This window comes from Caretta caretta, chromosome 4 (genome assembly GCF_965140235.1).
Source record: "Caretta caretta isolate rCarCar2 chromosome 4, rCarCar1.hap1, whole genome shotgun sequence".
NCBI classification, from domain to species: Eukaryota; Metazoa; Chordata; order Testudines; family Cheloniidae; genus Caretta; species Caretta caretta.
In genome coordinates this window covers 40,514,071-40,532,955 of record NC_134209.1, presented here as the reverse complement: position 1 = coordinate 40,532,955, position 18,885 = coordinate 40,514,071, and positions in this window count along the sequence as shown.

The window sequence follows — 18,885 nt, the reverse complement described above, 5'->3', positions numbered from 1 at the left end:
TTCTGGCACCAAGGAGATATTTAAATTGTGAGAATAATTGTAATTCTTCCCAGTAAAGCCTTATCCATAAATCATACTACTGTGTGGAATTAACTTTTTGAAAACCAGAAGTTTATTCCAGCCTAAACCACGTCTTGAACTGTAAAAAGGTAGCAACAAAAGAAGGGACAAGACTTTTGCTAAGTTGGATAGTAAAATGTGTATACCTTTGTCACAATGCTTATGAAAATTGGTAAGATTTGAACAAAATCTCTGTTTCCGTAAGAAATGCTATGTGGCCTCACAGCTACAGAGAAAATATATTTCTCTAGCGAAAAAACTCATCCATATTGTCTTTCTCTGGGATTTAACTGAAGCAGATATTTTTCTTTCATTGTTTTATGAGGCATTTGCACATTGTCTTTACTTGCTACTCTAGATTTCAGTAGTATACTTGCAAAGGCTTTTATGGTCCAGCTGCCATGGAAATCTCTGAGCCAGATTCCATTGTCTGGAGAGGAGTATGCTCTAGTGATTATTGCCCCCTCCTCAGCCTCTCTCTTCCCCTCTATACTCTTGTCTGACTCACACTGTTCCCTTTTCCTGTTTCACTATCCTCCTTGCATTCCACAACTTGGCTCCTGCCTCCTCCCCGGCTTCTCCTATTCACACCAGCTTCAGAGTCTGCCTTCTGTGCTCCTATGCACACCCCCAATGCCCCAGCTCCTGTCCTACTATTGCCCTCTCTCCGATCCAACTCTCCTATCCTCCAGCTCGTTCCCTGATTACCCTCTGCTCCTTTACAAGCCCTTCATGACTCAGCTCCTGTCCTCTTCCCCCATTGTTGCCCTGCTGCACCACACCCTGTCTCCCTCTGCTTCCGTTCCCTCCCTGACCAGTCAGCTGCTATCCACCCTTTGGCGCCTGCAAATTCCAGTGCACCTGTCCAAACCCTGGCTGCTCTGCATTCCAGTCAGTCAGCTTCCCCGTTCTCCACTGCCTGGGCTCCAGCAGGAAGACATTGAGAGCCCAGGAGTGACGGACTCTCTGCTTTCAGTTCTGGTGCGTGAAAGCCAGTTTCCCTAACTGATAGGAAATTCCTTGTAAATTTAAGTCCTGCTCAGTCCTTGCATCCCCATGGTAGAGCATGCCTAGTACAGATGGAATCTTCAGAGATTTTAGCTGCTAAATTCCAACAAGTCTCTACTGATTACATGTGAGTTGAGATTTTTCAGAGACTCATAATTTTTCAAATTTGGGTGAATTTCACCGGTCTAGCATCGGACACACCCCTGACACCATGGCAACCCCCTGACCAAATTTCAAGTCCCTGTTTCAGTGCTTGGGAGGAGTAGGGCTTCTCAACAAAATGGTTGTAATTTTTTTTAATATGAGTAAAACAATGTATTTTTGCTTCACCTTGTTGTGAGAAACAGGTGAACCATTTTAGCTGAAACTTTAAATAAATAAATAAATAAAATTCTGCCTTTAGCAGACATTGAACATGGAAAATTTCAGGCCAAACGGTTAGTCTGGGAAAATTATAAACAGCTGAAAACAGGGTCTTATAATAGGATGTGTTGAACAACCTTAATTACAGATGATGGTACCAGTTCAACCTTTAATACAGCCTTGTGAGGCAAACAAGCCACACAAATACAAGCATGCTATTTAAGCAGCAAGCCAGCCTGTCCAGGAGAAAGAGTGGTCTGATGCAAAGGCCCAGGAAGAAAACTGAACCCCACACAGCACTGGAGAGCATGAAGTTGCTTTGGTGAGCATATACAGTGAACAAGATTTCACCTCCTGTGTCCAATGCTTTATCGTTAGTAGTTGCTTTTCCTTGCATGACACCACTGACATGTAAGAAAGATTCATTTCGTGTTCAAAGTAAAATCCATTCCAGCCATAGAATAAGAGACAATTTTTTAGAATTTATGAACATGAACAAGAGATGGAACTTTGTCTAGGGCTAGTGTCTGGCAAACGATGGACCATACACCAAAGCAATCCTGAAATTCTTAGTTTAAACCTACCCACCTCTATCCCAGAACCCTCTCATTGTCAGATTTTGTTATGAGGATTTCAATATTTTTAAATTTAAAATGTGCCATGTGAGAGTTACACGGATGGGAAAACTCTGCATACACCTATCCCATTGTTAGTAAAAGGGCCAGATCAACAGCTTGTATAAATTGGCATAGCTCCACTGAGGTCAGTAGGACTATGCTGATTTACACTAGTTGAGGATCTGGCTCCCTTAATAATGATCTCCAATTTTGTCAGCAAACTAGACTTTTGCCTAGGAAGTGGCTGTCTTCTGAAACCAGAATCATTAGAATTATGAAGGTATTTAAGCAGTCACCTTTTCTGAAAATTGTTGGATTCATTTTTAATATATTATTTTAGTAAATATTATCTGTAGATGCCGCGAGTAGTAGAGATAATTACTGCATTTTCCTTCCAAACAAAAGCAAGGAGAGTAATTTAATTGCAATTTGATATGAAAAGCTATTTAGAAGTAATATTTTGTTTTTGATATGTTCTAAACTCACAATCAGCTCTGTTAAAAAAAAAGCCCCCAAAATTCTTAGTTTTACATTTGTGTATTGTCTAGTTCACTTTACTGTGGTTTATTTTAGCTCTATTAATCTAGCACAAGATAATTATAAACATTGTTCTGAGGTAGATGAAACCTTGGTATAGGTTTGAGTTCAAACCCCATTGAGATTGGTAAGTGTGAACTCACTCTTCAGTTAACATAACTATAGGCATACGCTCCACCTAAGGCAAAAGGTGGGTGTGAACTCACGCAGAAGCTTTTGGCTGAAAAGTGCTTTGGGTAGAGGGGCGTTTATGCATGTTTGAGATCTCACAGAAACTAACGGCAGACAAGAACAGATGGAGTGAGGGACAGCCTCAAGGAGCAGCTAAAAGGGTGTGGCTGACCCTGGAAGAAACCTGGGGAGGATTTTTGGGCCAGCGATTCAGACTGGGAAGAGTGTTCTTGGTGCTGTGAGCCAGAGAAGCTATTTTCTGCTCTTTGGTTCCTTCTGTGCTCAGACACAGGACTTTGTACATTGTGATAAAGTCAGGACAGACAGCTGCAAGGTGGGGAGGGTTGGAAAACAGTCCCAGAAGGTTAAAAGGCCCTCCTCCCTATCAACTGAGGAGGGATAACTACAGGTCAATCAGGTTCTACTGAGAAGGAGTTACCAGAGAATCAATTAGGATCAGCTGACAGGGAGTTACCTGAGGTCAATTAGGATCAGCTGGTTCCAACTAAGGGCTGCCTGAGACCTTTTTAAACCCTCCCTGTTGGGAGGAGAGGGAAGGATGAGAGAGAGGAGGAGTCAAGCTGCCAGTAGGCTAGGAGCAGCAAGATTCACCAGGAGGGGAGGCTGCATTTCTTCCCATAAGGGAAGAAAAACAAGCCCAAAAGACTGGCTGAGAAAAGAAGTGGACTGCCCCTATGCATCTTAGGACTGTTTTACCCAAGCCCATCTCACTAAGGCTAAAAACAGCTGAGGCTGGTGAGACCAAGAAGGTACCTTGCCACAACATTTATTACAAATAAAATTACAACAAAGAAAAATACCTGACTACCACCAATTTCTACTCTCACCTGGACCACTGAGAGGACCCCAACTTTTGGGTCAAGAATATCCATGTAATGTTTATTGTAGAGCTCAAACTCTCCTAAATTTACACAGCTTTGTGTATGTTTGGGGACCTTCTGATGTCATTTATTTAAAGTTTTGCTAAATCCCAGTTGTGTTGTCTCAGAGCAACTGGAGCTCAAATTTCTCTTTGCTTGATAGCCTTAAGTCTTTTTTTGTTGTTAATACTAACTGGTGGAACAGGGGAGTAGCTGAACACCTCACTAAACTGGACTAGTCAACCATCTATATTTATGTCCAGTTGGTCACAGTATGCAGTTGTAATCACCCCCTGCCCCCATAGTCCAGTTTAAATCCTAGGCCTTCAGCATAGATTTTTTTTTTTTACTACTAGATCTATAGGACTCAACCCATTATCAGGAAGTAGTCGCAGGCAGTTATCCTCACTAATTTAGGCACAGAGAGGGGATACAGCACAGATTGTGCCATAACGTGTGTCATCATCATACTACAAACCCAGATTATACACAAGATGGAATGTGGCTGGAGCACATAAGTCATCTTTTTTGATGGGAGTCTGACAACTAAAAACATAATGCTAACATCAGCATTGTCACTGACTTGTGTCCAGATTAAAGGTAGATATGATTAAAATATTATTTTGTCAAGGCTGTCATAGGAATGGTATAATCAAATATTCTCACGTTGTGATAGATATTAGACTTTGCACATTTTGGCACAAGTGCTGCATGGGAAGCGAGGAGAGCAGGAACTTAGCTACAACATGGATAGGAAAAAGGACCAAGCTGGACTTCTACTTTGAAATCAATGGAAGTTAGTAGCCCCAAAAAGTGTCCACAAAAATAAAATTTTAACAAAGAACAGAAATGAAATTTCACAAGTGTTTTTTGCAAATTTGTTTTTGACCAGCCCTAGTATTTACAAAGGTAGGGCATCTTACACATTCATTGTTATTGAAGTACTCCTTTTATTTGCACAAGACATAATGTAGTTTTCTGGATGAAAAAGATACCTGTGATTTTTAATCTTTTGCTTTTCCATCAAAGTGTTTGTCCTTTTCCACTTAATCTGGATTTTTCCTCTGAAGTCGCTGTGACAGGGTCCACTCACCACAGTGGCACCTCCTGTTGGTGATCATGGGAATTAGCTCTGCCAGCCAGCACACTCTCTTCTGGTGGTGCTTCTCCCATCATCTTGTCCACCTGCAAACCACCTCAGTGCAAGTACCACAGCATCCTCTTTGACTTGGCCCGCTGGCCCTGTCACCATCTGCATTTCCCCCTTTCAGGGGTAGGTGTTGTTTTCCAATAAGACCAGTCAAGCTACTTTCCCAGTAGCAAGTGGGAGAGGAGGGAATCCTACGCCTACCCACTGCTCCAGGTCCCAATTCACAAACTTTGTATTTAGCAGTCTCCAGATACATCTCTAACTTTGTTCAATGTTGCTTTAATTCCCTGGACCACTTCCCTACAGCTCTAGCATATTCTTCGCCCTTACTGCAGGGTATTCAGCTACCCAGGCCCAGAAGCTTGCTAGGAGCCTCCTATTGCTTCCCCAGTCCCTGACAGCAACAGCTCTGTCCAAGGTGCTACCCTTGCTGTAGCCTGCTAGGAACACAGTCCTCACTCCTTGGGCTCCCTGCAGTAACTAACTCTGCTCTGCCCTGCAGCTCCTTTTGTACTAGCCTGCTGGGCCCTGATTGGCTGCTTCATGCCTCCTCTCTCCAATTGGTTGCTTCCTGAGCAGCCTGTCTAGGCTGCTTGGAGGACTCACCTCCACTGCTCCTTTCTGAGATGGGCTTAGGCAGGCCCATGGGGTGTGGGGTAAATACCCAATCACAATTGTCATGAAAAAACGGCAGTCCTAATGTTGACTGGTTAACTCAGAGTTATTAAGAATTTTCCAGTATTCTACTCCTCCTATATTCTTACTCTAACTGTGCAGAGATAGGTAAGATATGATATACTCAAATATGAAAACAAAACAAAAGAAACAAACACTGAAACAGGGTTTTACAGAGAATCCTTAAGAGCTGAACCGTTCCAAAAATATTGAAAATCTTTCACAAAAGAAACAAAAAAGTTACATACTCTGTTGTAATCTACTTCATATGACAATTAAAGGTAAATGAAATGTTCCTTTTTATGCATGAAAAAAGGTTAGCTGAGTTTTTCACTTTTCCTATTTGAGGTTATTAAAAAGTGTAACTCATTCAAAGTACTAATTTAACACACAAATTTATGTTTAAGTGAGATCCATGTTGTGATGCCACAAAGTGACAAAAGCAAGTACATTCAAAATTAAGGATGATACTGTGCCTGAAGCGTATGCTGAATACTGATCAGATATGGCACATAACTTTGGCTTGAGATCCTTGTAATACCTAGAAACAAAGTGACAAGGACTGAGAATGAATCTTAACACAAAATGCCCAAGTTTGTCTGTTCATGTCAATATTTAAATATCAATATAAATTGTTTTCATTTATATTCCTTTCCCCCCAAAAAGTAACATTGACACAGCCACTGCTCACACATACAAAATCCATGTGCTATCATTCCTCATGAATTTTTGGTTGGAAAAAAGTTACTGTGCATGTACAACTTTTCTAAATGTAGTTTTTCCCATTAAGTATCCCAGAGCATTAGTTCATATTAAAGCTGAAAAGACTAAAAGATTTCAGTTTGATCATAAAGCCTTCATTTTCTTATATGAGCACAATAAAGCAAATGAAATGATTTCTTTTCCTTCCTTTCCCACGATGTACCAATGGCTAAGATGTTTTTCTGAAAAATTTTAAAAATAATCATGCTCCATCCCCATTTATGAATTAACTGTTTAGTTTCTATGCTCCTCTGCATTAAACTGGGCAAGGTTCCTTTAAGTGCCAATGTTCTGTTAGAATGTTAAGAAATTCAATATGGCTGAAACTTGTGATGCATAATGTATTCAATTAACTTAGCCCTCTTTTGTGTTTGCAAAAAAATATACAAACAGGCTGTGTTTTTACAGATATGTTAGTTTTCAAAATTATTATGATTTGTTCAGATGTATTTCAGCCTGTGGATTCCTCTTGAATAGTGTGTTGAGACTATTATTTTTGCATTTTCCATATTCCAATTCACTATCCAAGCTATTTTGATTGGACACATAGATCAAATGGTCTATGTCCGTGGCCTGTTTGGATGACTGACTCAGAATCAGGTTTCTGGTGGAAATACTCATGATTACAAAATTAAATTTTAAGTAATTCATTTTCCATGACTGCTGAAACATTTGCTTAAAGCCCTCTATTTTGCTGACTATTTCAACCAGCAAACTTTCCCTAAAATAGTCATGAAAAGCAAACATTAAAGTGGTAGGAACCCAGTTGAAACAAATGGGTTTAAAATTTGAACTAGATATTCATGACATAAGATATTGAAATTTATTAAATATTTTTGGATGTTTTTCTACATTTTCAAATATATTGATTTCTGTTACAACACAGAATACAAAGTGTATAGTCTCAACTTTATAATTGATTACAAATATTTGCACTGTAAAAACGATGAACAAAAGAAATAGTATTTTTCAATTCACCTCATAGTACTGTAGAGCAATCTCTTTATCGTGAAAGTGTAACTTAAAAATGTAGATTTTTTTTGTTACATAACTGCACTCAAAAACAAAACAATGTAAAACTTTAGATCCTACAAGTCCACTCAGTCCTACTTCTTGTTCAGCCAACCACTAAGACAAACAAGTTTGTTTACATTTACGGGAGATAATGCTGCCAGCTTCCTATTTACAATGTCACCTGAAAGTAAGAACAGGCATTTGCATGGCACTTTTGCAGCCAGCATTGCAAGGTATTTACATGCCAGATATGCTAAACATTCATATGCCCCTTCATGCTTTGGCCACCATTCTAGAGGATATGCTTCCATGCTGATGATACTCGTTAAAAAAATAATGTGTTAATTAAATTTGTGATTGAACTCCTTGGGTGAGAATTGTATGTCTCCTTTCTGTTTTACCTGCATTCTGCCATATATTTCATGTTATAGCAGCCTTGGATGATGACTTAGCACATTTGTTTTAAGTACACTTTCACTGCTGATTTGACAAAATGCAAAGAAAGTACCAATGTGAGATTTCTAAAAATAGCTACAGCACTCAACTCAAGGTTTAAGAATCTGAAGTGCCATCCAAAATCTGAGAGGAACAAGGTGAGGAGCATGCTTTCAGAAGTCTTAAAAGAGCAACACTCAGATGCGGAAACTACAGAACCTGAACCACCAAAAAGGAAAATCAACCTTCTGTTGGTGGCATTTGACTCAGATAATGAAAATGAACATGAGTCGGTCCACTCTGCTTTGGATCGTTATCGAGGAGAACCGTCGTCAGCATGGACGCATGGCCTCTAGAATGGTGGTTGAAGCATGAAGGGACATATGAATCTTTAGCGCATCTGGCATGTAAATATCCTGTGACGCTGGCTACAACACTGCCATGCAAATGCCTGTTCTCACTTTCAGGTGACATCATAAACAAGAACTGGCAGCATTATCGCCTGCAAATTGTAACCAAACTTGTTTTTCTGAGTGATTGGCTGAAGTAGGACTGAGTGGACTTGTAGGCTCTAAAGTTTTACTTTATTTTATTTTTGCATGAATGTTTTTTTACACTTAATTCTATATTTGTAAATTGAACTTTCATAATAAAGAGATTGCACTACAATACTTGTATTAGGTGAATTGAAAAATACTATTTCTTTGTTTTTACAGTGCAAATATTTGTAATAAAAATAAATATAAAGTGAGCATATACACTTTGTATTCTGTTGTAATTGAAATCAATATACTTGAAAATGTAGAAAAAATCCAAACATATTTAAATAAATGGTATTCTATTTTTGTTTAACAGCACGATTAATCACGATTAATTTTTTTAATCACACGATTAATCGTGATTTTTTAAAATCACTTGACAGCCCTAGTTTTTATACTGCACTGTTAACCAAAGTATCTGAGTGTCGAATACCAGATACATGGGGTAGCACTCATGGAGCAATCTCCTGCAGTATTTAGACAAAATCTGAAGTGAATGGGCTTTTTCCTAAGTAAAGGCTGAGTAAAGACTGCAGGATTGGTCTTAGATTTGTTCTATACCCCACAACTAGAACATTAGGTATCACTGATGTGGTTAAATTTCAGATCCAAATAAAAAATAGCCATGCTGTAAACCCCAGAGAAAAATAAAACTGGTTAATAACCCAAACACTGACAAACCAGTGCTATGGTTCCCTAAAAAGATACTTACCTAATAAGCATATCTCACACTTTCACTGTTGGAAACCTCATCCCACCTCCCACATTCTTGGTCATTCCTTTCTGTGCTCTGTCTAATTTAGGCCCTGAGATACCTACTGGAGTGTAAGAATCACTTGCATAGATTCCCTGTGCAGGATTGGGCCCTAAGCATGTAAACTTCTTGGGATAGGGACCTGTCAATGTTCTTTCTCTAAGCATGCATGCTGAGGAGGCTAGATACAAATTCCATGATCATCAGTTATATGATGATTCTTTTGCGAACAGGGACCGCTAACAGGGAGTTCCGAGAGAGAGTTCTCCAGGTGAAGGAGAAGCAAATACGGGACCCTTGGGGTAAGTGGCTGTGTGTTTGTGTTTGGGGGTTACTTGCTGCGTGCTGAGCTTGTGTTTGTCTGTCTGTTTGTTTGTTTGAAGGACCATGTGCTGTGGCCGGCAGCTGGAAGCTGTGAGCTTCTAAACAAGGTTTGAAATCTAGAAGCCTCTGTTCATTGGCTGAGCCTTAGTCAGGGGGTGGGGCTATCAAGAAGGCCAGAGCTTTATAAAGCAGTGAGTAACCAAACAGGGAGCCTTGCGAATAGGACTGCTAACAGGGAGTTTCTAAGGGGAGTGGGAAGGGGGTGAGGTACACTTGCCATTCTTTAAACTAAACTATAATCAAAACTTCTTGATTTAAACAAAAATCCTATCATTAACCTAGATAACTGTAGGAGAAAATGCAGGCAGAAGCCCAGCAGCAGAGTGGGGGCTATCCTGTTTATTGCACTCAGTGTAGTATGTATGATTACCTGCCCTGTTGGTGTATGTGTGCATTCGGTGGAAGGAGCTACTGGTCCTCAGAGACTGTGTACGGGCTTTGGAGGCCAGGGTGACGGAACAGGAGGAGCTAAGGGAGGCAGAGAGGTATGTTGATGAGGCTTTCCAGGACACTGTAGATTTGTCCCACCTCTGGTCAGACACCCCCAGCGCTGTTAAGGAGGATGAAAGACCCAGAGAAGGAGAGCAGTCAATGGGAACAGAGGGAAACCTTCCCATAGTTGGGATCCTCCTTCCAGATGATGACGGGGTATCCTCTTGCACTGAGGTTACCTCTTCGGCGGAGGGAACTCCAGTCATTAGGAAAAGGCAGGTGTTAGTAATGGGAGATTCGATCATTAGAAACAGAGATAGCTGGGTTTGTGATGACCAGGAGAACTGTATGGTGACTTGCCTGCCTGGTGCAAAGGTTGCAGTTCTCTTGAGGCATCTAGATAGACTTATGTGTAGTGCTGGGGAGGAGCTGGTAGTCGTGGTACAGGTAGGCACCAATGATGTAGGGAAGGGTAGGAGAGACGTCCTGGAGGCCAAATTTAGGCTGCTAGGAAAGAGACTGAAATCCAGGACCTCTGTGGTGGCATTCTCAGAAATGCTTCCAGTTCCACGCGCAGGACCAGATAGGCCAGCAGAGCTTCAGAGTCTCAATGCGTGGATGAGACAATGGTGTAGAGAGGAGGGGTTTAGATTTATTAGGAACTTGGGAAACTTTTGGGACAGGGGAGCCTATACAGGAAGGATGGGCTCCATCTAAACCAAAGTGGATCCAGACTGCTGGTACTTAAAAAGGTTGTAGAGCAGTTTTTAAACTAAGAGATGGGGGAGGGGGTAAGCCGATTGCTGCAGAGGCGCACATGGATCGGACAGAGACTTCTCTTAGAGGAGAGTCTATTGATAGAGATTCTCTAGGTTTTAGTCAGGAGGAGGAGATGAAAGAGGATAAAGTATGGGCCAAATCAGATGAGAAACATTCACATAAAGAATCTGACACATCAGAAAAGAGCAGACAAATAAACAGTGACAAGTTTTTAAAGTGCTTGTACACAAATGCTAGCAGTCTAAATAATAAGATGGGTGAACTAGAGTGCCTCGTGTTAAAGGAGGATATTGATATAATAGGCATCACAGAAACCTGGTGGAGTGAGGACAATCAATGGGACACAATCATTCCGGGGTATAAAATATATCGGAAGGACAGAACAGGTCGTGCAGGGAGGGAGGCACTATATGTGAAAGAAAATGTAGAATCAAATGAAATAAAAATCTTAAATGAATCCACATGTTCCATAGAATCTCTATGGGTAGTAATTCCATGCTCTAATAAGAATATAACAGTAGGGATCTATTATCGACCACCTGACCAGGACAGCGATAGTGACAATGAAATGCTAAGGGAGATTAGAGAGGCTATCAAAATAAAAAACTCAATAATAGTGGGGGATTTCAATTATCCCCATACTGACTGGGTACATGTCACCTCAGAACGAAATGCAGAGACAAAATTTCTCAATACTTTAAATGACTGCTTCTTGGAACAGCTGGAATAGGAACCCACAAGGGGAGAGGCAACTCTCGATCTAGTCCTAAGTGGAGCGCAGGATCTGGTCCAAGAGGTAACTATAACAGGACCGTTTGGAAATAGTGACCATAATATAACAACATTTAACATTCCTGTGGTGGGCAGAACACCTCAACAGCCCAACACTGTGGCATTTAATTTCAGAAAGGGGAACTATGCAAAAATGAGGAGGTTAGTTAAACAGAAATTAAAAGGTACAGTGACTAGAATGAAACCCCTGAAAGCTGCAGGGACACTTTTCAAAGACACCATAATAGAGGCTCAATTTAAATGTATACCCCAAATTAAAAAAACACAGTAAAAGAACTAAAAAAAAGCCACCGTGGCTTAACAACCATGTAAAAGAAGCAGTGAGAGATAAACAGGCATCTTTTAAAAAGCGGAAGTCAAATCCTAGTGAGGTAAATAGAAAGGAGCATAAAACACTGCCAAATTAAACTAAAAATGTAATAAGAAAAGCCAAAAAGGAGTTTGAAGAACAGCTAGCCAAAAACTCAGAAGGTAATAACAAAATGTTTTTTAAGTACATCAGAAGCAGGAAGCCTGCTAAACAACCAGTGGGGCCCCTGGACGATCAAGATACAAAAGGAGCACTTAAAGACGATAAAGTCATCATGGAGAAACTAAACGAATTCTTTGCTTCAGTCTTCACGGCTGAGGATGTTAGGGAGATTCCCAAACCCGAGCGTTTTTTGTAGGTGACAAATCTGAGGCATTGTCACAGATTGAAGTGTCACTAGAGGAGGTTTTGGAATTAACTGAGAAACTTAACAGTAACATGTCACCAGGACCAGATGGCATTCACCCAAGAGTTCTGAAATGTGAAATTGCGGAACTATTAACTATGGTTTGTAACCTGTCCTTTAAATCAGCTACTGTGCCCAGTGACTGGAAGATAGCCAATATTTAAGAAGGGCTCTAGAGGTGATCCTGGCAATTACAGACAAGTAAGTCTAACGTCAGTACCAGGCAAATTAGTTGAGACAATAGTAAAGGATAAAATTGTCAGACACATAGAAGAACATAAATGGTTATGCAAAAATCAACATGGTTTCTGTAAAGGGAGATCGTGTCTTACTAATCTATTAAGAGTTTTTTGAAGGGGTCAACAAACATGTGGACAAGGGGGATCCCGTGGACATACTGTACTTAGATTTCTAGAAAGCCTGTGACAAGGTCCTTCATACATAAATTAAGTTGTCATGGGATAAGAGGGAAGATCCTTTCATGGATCGAGAACTGGTTAAAAGACAGGGAACAAAGGGTAGGAATAAATGGTAAATTTTCAGAATGGAGAAGGGTAACTTGTGGTGTTCCCCAAGGTTCAGTCCTAGGACCAATTCTATTCAACTTATTCATAAATGATCTGAAAAAAAGGGTAAACAGTGAGGTGGCAAAGTTTTCAGGTGATACTCAATATAGTTAAGACCAAAGCAGACTGTGAAGAACTTCAAAAAGATCTCACAAAACTAAGTGATTGGGCAACAAAATGGCAAATGCAATATAATGTGGATAAATGTAAAGTAATGCACATTGGAAAAAATAACCAAAACTACACATGCAAAATGATGGGGGCTAATTTAGCTACAACTAATCAGGAGAAAGATCTTGGAGTCATTGTGGATAGTTCTCTGAAGACGGTGACGCAGTGTGCAGCCGCAGTCAAAAAAGCAAACGGGATGTTAGGAATCATTAAAAAAGGGATAGAGAATAAGGGATAGAGAATAATAATAGGCTTTCTTCCGGCAGCTCGCAGAAGCTACTAGATCGCACGCCCTGGTTCTCATGGGTGACTTTAATTTTCCTGATATCTGCTGGGAGAGCAATACAGCGGTGCATAGACAATCCAGGAAGTTTTTGGAAAGCGTAGGGGACAATTTCCTGGTGCAAGTGCTGGAGGAGCCAACTAGGGGGGGAGCTTTTCTTGACCTGCTGCTCACAAACCGGGAAGAATTAGTGGGGGAAGCAAAAGTGGATGGGAATCTGGGAGGCAGTGACCATGAGTTGTTTGAGTTCAGGATCCTGACACAGGGAAGAAAGGTAAGCAGCAGGATACGGACCCTGGACTTTAGGAAAGCAGACTTCGACTCCCTCAGGGAACGGATGGGTAGGATCCTCTGGGGGACTAACATGAAGGGGAAAGGAGTCCAGGAGAGCTGGCTGTATTTCAAGGAATCCCTGTTGAGGTTACAGGGACAAACCATCCCGATGAGTGAAAAGAATAGTAAATATGACAGGCGACCAGCTTGGCTTAACGGTGAAATCCTAGCAGATCTTAAACATAAAAAAGAAGCTTACAAGAAGTGGAAGGTTGGACATATGACCAGGGAAGAGTATAAAAATATTGCTTGGGCATGTAGGAATGAAATCAGGAGGGCCAAATCGCATCTGGAGCTGCAGCTAGCGAGAGATGTCAAGAGTAACAAGAAGGGTTTCTTCAGGTATGTTGGCAACAAGAAAAAAGCCAAGGAAAGTGTGGGCCACTTAATGAATGAGGGAGGCAACCTATTGACAGAGGATGTGGAAAAAGCTAATGTACTCAATGCTTTTTTTGCCTCTGTCTTCACTAACAAGGTCAGCTCCCAGACTGCTGTGCTGGGCATCACAACATGGGGAATAGATGGCCAGCCCTCTGTGGAGAAAGAGGTGGTTAGGGACTATTTAGAAAAGCTGGACGTGCACAAGTCCATGGGGCCGGACGAGTTGCATCCGAGAGTGCTAAAGGAATTGGCGGCTGTGATTGCAGAGCCATTGGCCATTATCTTTGAAAACTCGTGGCGAACGGGGGAAGTCCCGGACGACTGGACAAAGGCTAATGTAGTGCCAATCTTTAAAAAAGGGAAGAAGGAGGATCCTGGGAACTACAGGCCAGTCAGCCTCACCTCAGTCCCCGGAAAAATCATGGAGCAGGTCCTCAAAGAATCAGTCCTGAAGCACTTACATGACAGGAAAGTGATCAGGAACAGTCAGCATGGATTCACCAAGGGAAGGTCATGCCTGACTAATCTAATCGCCTTCTATGATGAGATTACTGGTTCTGTGGATGAAGGGAAAGCAGTGGATGTATTGACTTTAGCAAAGCTTTTGACACGGTCTCCCACAGTATTCTTGTCAGCAAGTTAAAGAAGTATGGGCTGGATGAATGCACTATAAGGTGGGTAGAAAGTTGGCTAGATTGTCGGGCTCAATGGGTAGTGATCAATGGCTCCATGTCTAGTTGGCAGCCGGTGTCAAGTGGAGTGCCCCAGGGGTCGGTCCTGGGGCCGGTTTTGTTCAATATCTTCATAAATGATCTGGAGGATGGTGTGGATTACACTCTCAGCAAATTTGCGGATGATACTAAAGTGGGAGGAGTGGTAGATACGCTGGAGGGCAGGGATAGGATACAGAGGGACCTAGACAAATTGGAGGATTGGGCCAAAAGAAATCTGATGAGGTTCAATAAGGATAAGAGTCCTGCACTTAGGACGGAAGAACCCAATGCACAGCTACAGACTAGGGACCGAATGGCTCGGCAGCAGTTCTGCGGAAAAGGACCTAGGGGTGACAGTGGACGAGAAGCTGGATATGAGTCAGCAGTGTGCCCTTGTTGCCAAGAAGGCCAATGGCATTTTGGGATGTATAAGTAGGGGCATAGCGAGCAGATCGAGGGACGTGATCGTCCCCCTCTATTCGACATTGGTGAGGCCTCATCTGGAGTACGGTGTCCAGTTTTGGGCCCCACACTACAAGAAGGATGTGGATAAATTGGAGAGAGTCCAGCGAAGGGCAACAAAAATGATTAGGGGTCTGGAACACATGACTTATGAGGAGAGGCTGAGGGAACTGGGATTGTTTAGTCTGCAGAAGAGAAGAATGAGGGGGGATTTGATAGCTGCTTTCAACTACCTGAGAAGTGGTTCCAGAGAGGATGGTTCTAGACTATTCTCAATGGTAGAAGAGGACAGGACAAGGAATAATAGTCTCAAGTTGCAGTGGGGGAGGTTTAGGTTGGATATTAGGAAAAACTTTTTCACTAGGAGGGTGGTGAAACACTGGAATGCGTTACCTAGGGAGGTGGTAGAATCTCCTTCCTTAGAAGTTTTTAAGATCAGGCTTGACAAAGCCCTGGCTGGGATGATTTAATTGGGGATTGGTCCTGCTTTGAGCAGGGGGTTGGACTAGATGATCTCCTGAGGTCCCTTCCAACCCTGATATTCTATGATTCTATGACAGAGTATCTTATTGCCCTTATATAAATCCATGGTACGCCCACATCTTTAATACTGCGTACAGATGTGGTCCCCTCATCTCAAAAAAGATATACTGGCATTAGAAAAGGTTCAGAAAAGGGCAACTAAAATGATTAGGGGTTTGGAATGGGTCCCATATGAGGAGAGATTAAAGAAGCTAGGACTTTTCAGCTTGGAAAAGAGGAGACTAAGGGGGGATATGATAGAGGTATATAAAATCATGAGTGGTTTGGAGAAAGTAAATGAGGAAAAGTTATTTACTTGTTCCCATAATATAAGAACTAGGGGCCACCAAATGAAATTAATGGGCAGCAGGATTTAAAACAAATGAAAGGACGTTCTTCACACAGCACACAGTCAACCTGTGGAACTCCTTGCCTGAGGAGGTTGTGAAGGCTAGGACTATAACAGGGTTTAAAAGAGAACTGGATAAATTCATGGAGGTTAAGTCCATTAATGGCTATTAGCCAGGATGGGTAAGGAATGGTGTCCCTAGCCTCTGTTTGTCAGAGGGAGGAGATGGATGGCAGGAGAGAGATCACTAGATCATTATCTGTTAGGTTCACTCCCTCTGGGGCACCTGGCATTGGCTCCTGTCGGCAGACAGGACACTGCGCTGGATGGACCTTTGGTCTGACCCAGTGTGGCCATTCTTATGATGACATATATTAGATTCATGTATGGTAAAAATGTTAAAAAGTGCTGTACGTTAAATATAAAGACAGGTTTCAGAGTAGCAGCCGTGTTAGTCTGTATCCACAAAAAGAAAAGGAGGACTTGTGGCACCTTAGAGACGAACACATTTATCTGAGCATGAGCTTTCGTGAGCTACAGCTCACTTCATCGGATGCATTGTTCGTCTCTAAGGTGCCACAAGTACTCCTTTTCTTTTTGTTAAATATAAACTACATGCTGATACATTAGTGGATGCATGTTCAAAGTATCAAAGTTTTAAAATAGTTTTACTTCAAGCCACTGCCTAACAAATGCAAAGCAGAGACTTAGTGCTTACTTGCACTTACAGTCCTTGCATATCACAGGCAAATTCTCTACCTACCTACAGAGATAGACATAATATGGTAAAAGTCAGTAAAAAGCAGGAGAGGCAAAACATTACAATATTCATTTTAGACCCCAGTCTAATAGTATTAAGGAGGTTTAGATTCATTTGCGCTGGCAGGGAGCTGAACTGGATGATATGAGAGGTCTCTCCCATCTCTTGAGTTCAGAAATTCAGGCTATGTTCATTTCAATGCAGGTATGAAAAAGCAGACTTCAGTGCAGCTGTTTATCTCCTCCTCTAAAGCTTCTCAAGAGAAAACTGCTCCTTCCAGGCGGCCGCCTGAAAATGGTTAAGCAGGGGGTGAGGTTGGGTGCGCATGAAAAGCATCCTTATAACAAGCAAGGACCTTCCCACTTCATCCTGCGGCGCGGCTCTGCCTGCCTCCAGCAGACAGCACAGCCCCACACGGCGACAAGTTTGCTGGGGAATCAAGGGGCTGGAAGCCTCTGCCAAGTGCCTGCTCCGTACAAATGATGCTCCAGGAGCCCCCCCCGCCCTCCAGCACACCCACCCACCGTGCGAGCCCTCCTGTTCAGCGGGGATGGGAGGCGAACGTGGCTGAGCAGGGGATTTGTGCAGAGCAGCAGTGGCCCGTGTGCGCCTCCCGTTCCCGGTGTAATTTGCAGCCAATCATCAGTAGGTGTCCACATCCCTGCATCCTCCTCACCTCGGAGCCAATCACCCCCTCCCCTCCTCTTCTCTTCTCTCCCCTCCCCCAGCCACCACACACCCGCACACACACACACACACACAAACAGAGGGAGAGAGAGAGAGACTCCCTGCCTCCCTCCCTTGCACACAGCGACTGGAGACGGACGGAGAGCAACGCGCAGGGAGAGGAGACCACCGAGCACACAGCCAGGCGCTCTCACGCACACACATACTCACCCAGTGCCTGCTCTTTCCTCCCCCCCTTCCTCCTCCTCCTCCTCCTTTTCTCTCTGCAACAAGGGGGGGAAGCCACTTACAGGTATTTGTTTAGTGGATCGGCGTTTTTATTTTTTCCCCACCCACCCCCCTTCACAGTTTGTTTACAAGTATCAAAGTTGTAATTGAGGAGCTGCCAAGACACATCTGGATATTTCTTCTTCTTTGTGGTAGGGAGTGATGTGCAACTAATTAAAGGCAGACAGGCTGGTAGCGTCTGCAATTTCCAGCCCCCCAAATAAAGAGACTGGTAAGTGATTGTTTGGTTCCCTTGCTCTCTCTTTTTGCTTTTCCCTTCTGGGTTTTTTTATTTTTTTTTTATTATTATTATTATTATTTTTGGGTTTCTCTCGGTGGGTTTTGGGGAGAGGGAATTGGTTTTGTTCCTGTCCTCTAGGATCGTAAAAGTAGATTAATGCGAGACTTGGGCAATAAAAGGCGCCGCTGTATTAATTTATTAATTAATCTGCACCGGCCCCTCCTCCTGAATGTTAAATATGACCTTTGATCTCTATGTCTCTGGCAGACCAGACATGCAATATTGAACATGTACAGGCACATTGGCTTAAGCAGGAACCAAATCATGCAGTCTGGATAGCTATTTTTATGATTATTTTAAAATGTGGACTATAGTTAAGAAAAAATCAGTAGCTGCGTCTTAGGTACCCTTTTCATGCTCCAGAGATGCATCGATTAAACAATAATGACCTGGCTGGTGGGCACCATCATTTTCTCCTTTCTAGTGGCAATAAACCTTGAACGGGGATGGGGTGGGGGATCGGAGAGGTAGCAAGAAAAGAAAGATTTTATGCAGAAAAGCCACTTTAATACTATGAAAATAAAGCATAAATGCATGTATTATTTAATATCTCGAATTAAAGGCTAAAATATTAACAAATTCCCCTCACCAGTTGTGTGGATTTCCTACACATGGTTGGCAAAACTAGTTTTATTGAGTAGTTGTTATTATGGACATGCGGTTACAGTCTCATTTATTGAAACTAGAGGTTTTGGCTATGTGCAGATTCTTAGCCTTCTCTTCCAAGTCTATGTTTAGCCTGGAGCTTTTGGGGGTACCCTTTTTTATTGCCATCAGACTCCTGAAGGGAGCAATAGTCTCAGTTTTTCCTGATGTGAAAATAGAGGTGATTCATGTGTGATTAGGGTCTTTCTGGGATTGAAAGATGCCTGCTAGTTCCTAATCCAGCCAAGGGTGAGGTTCTTTATCTAGATTGATTCGACCATGATCTGGATTTGTTTACCTAAACCCTGGTTTTTAGAATATAACATCAGTAGCTGATGAAGTTTTTGCACTTGGTAAGTTGGGCTATAAAAAGTT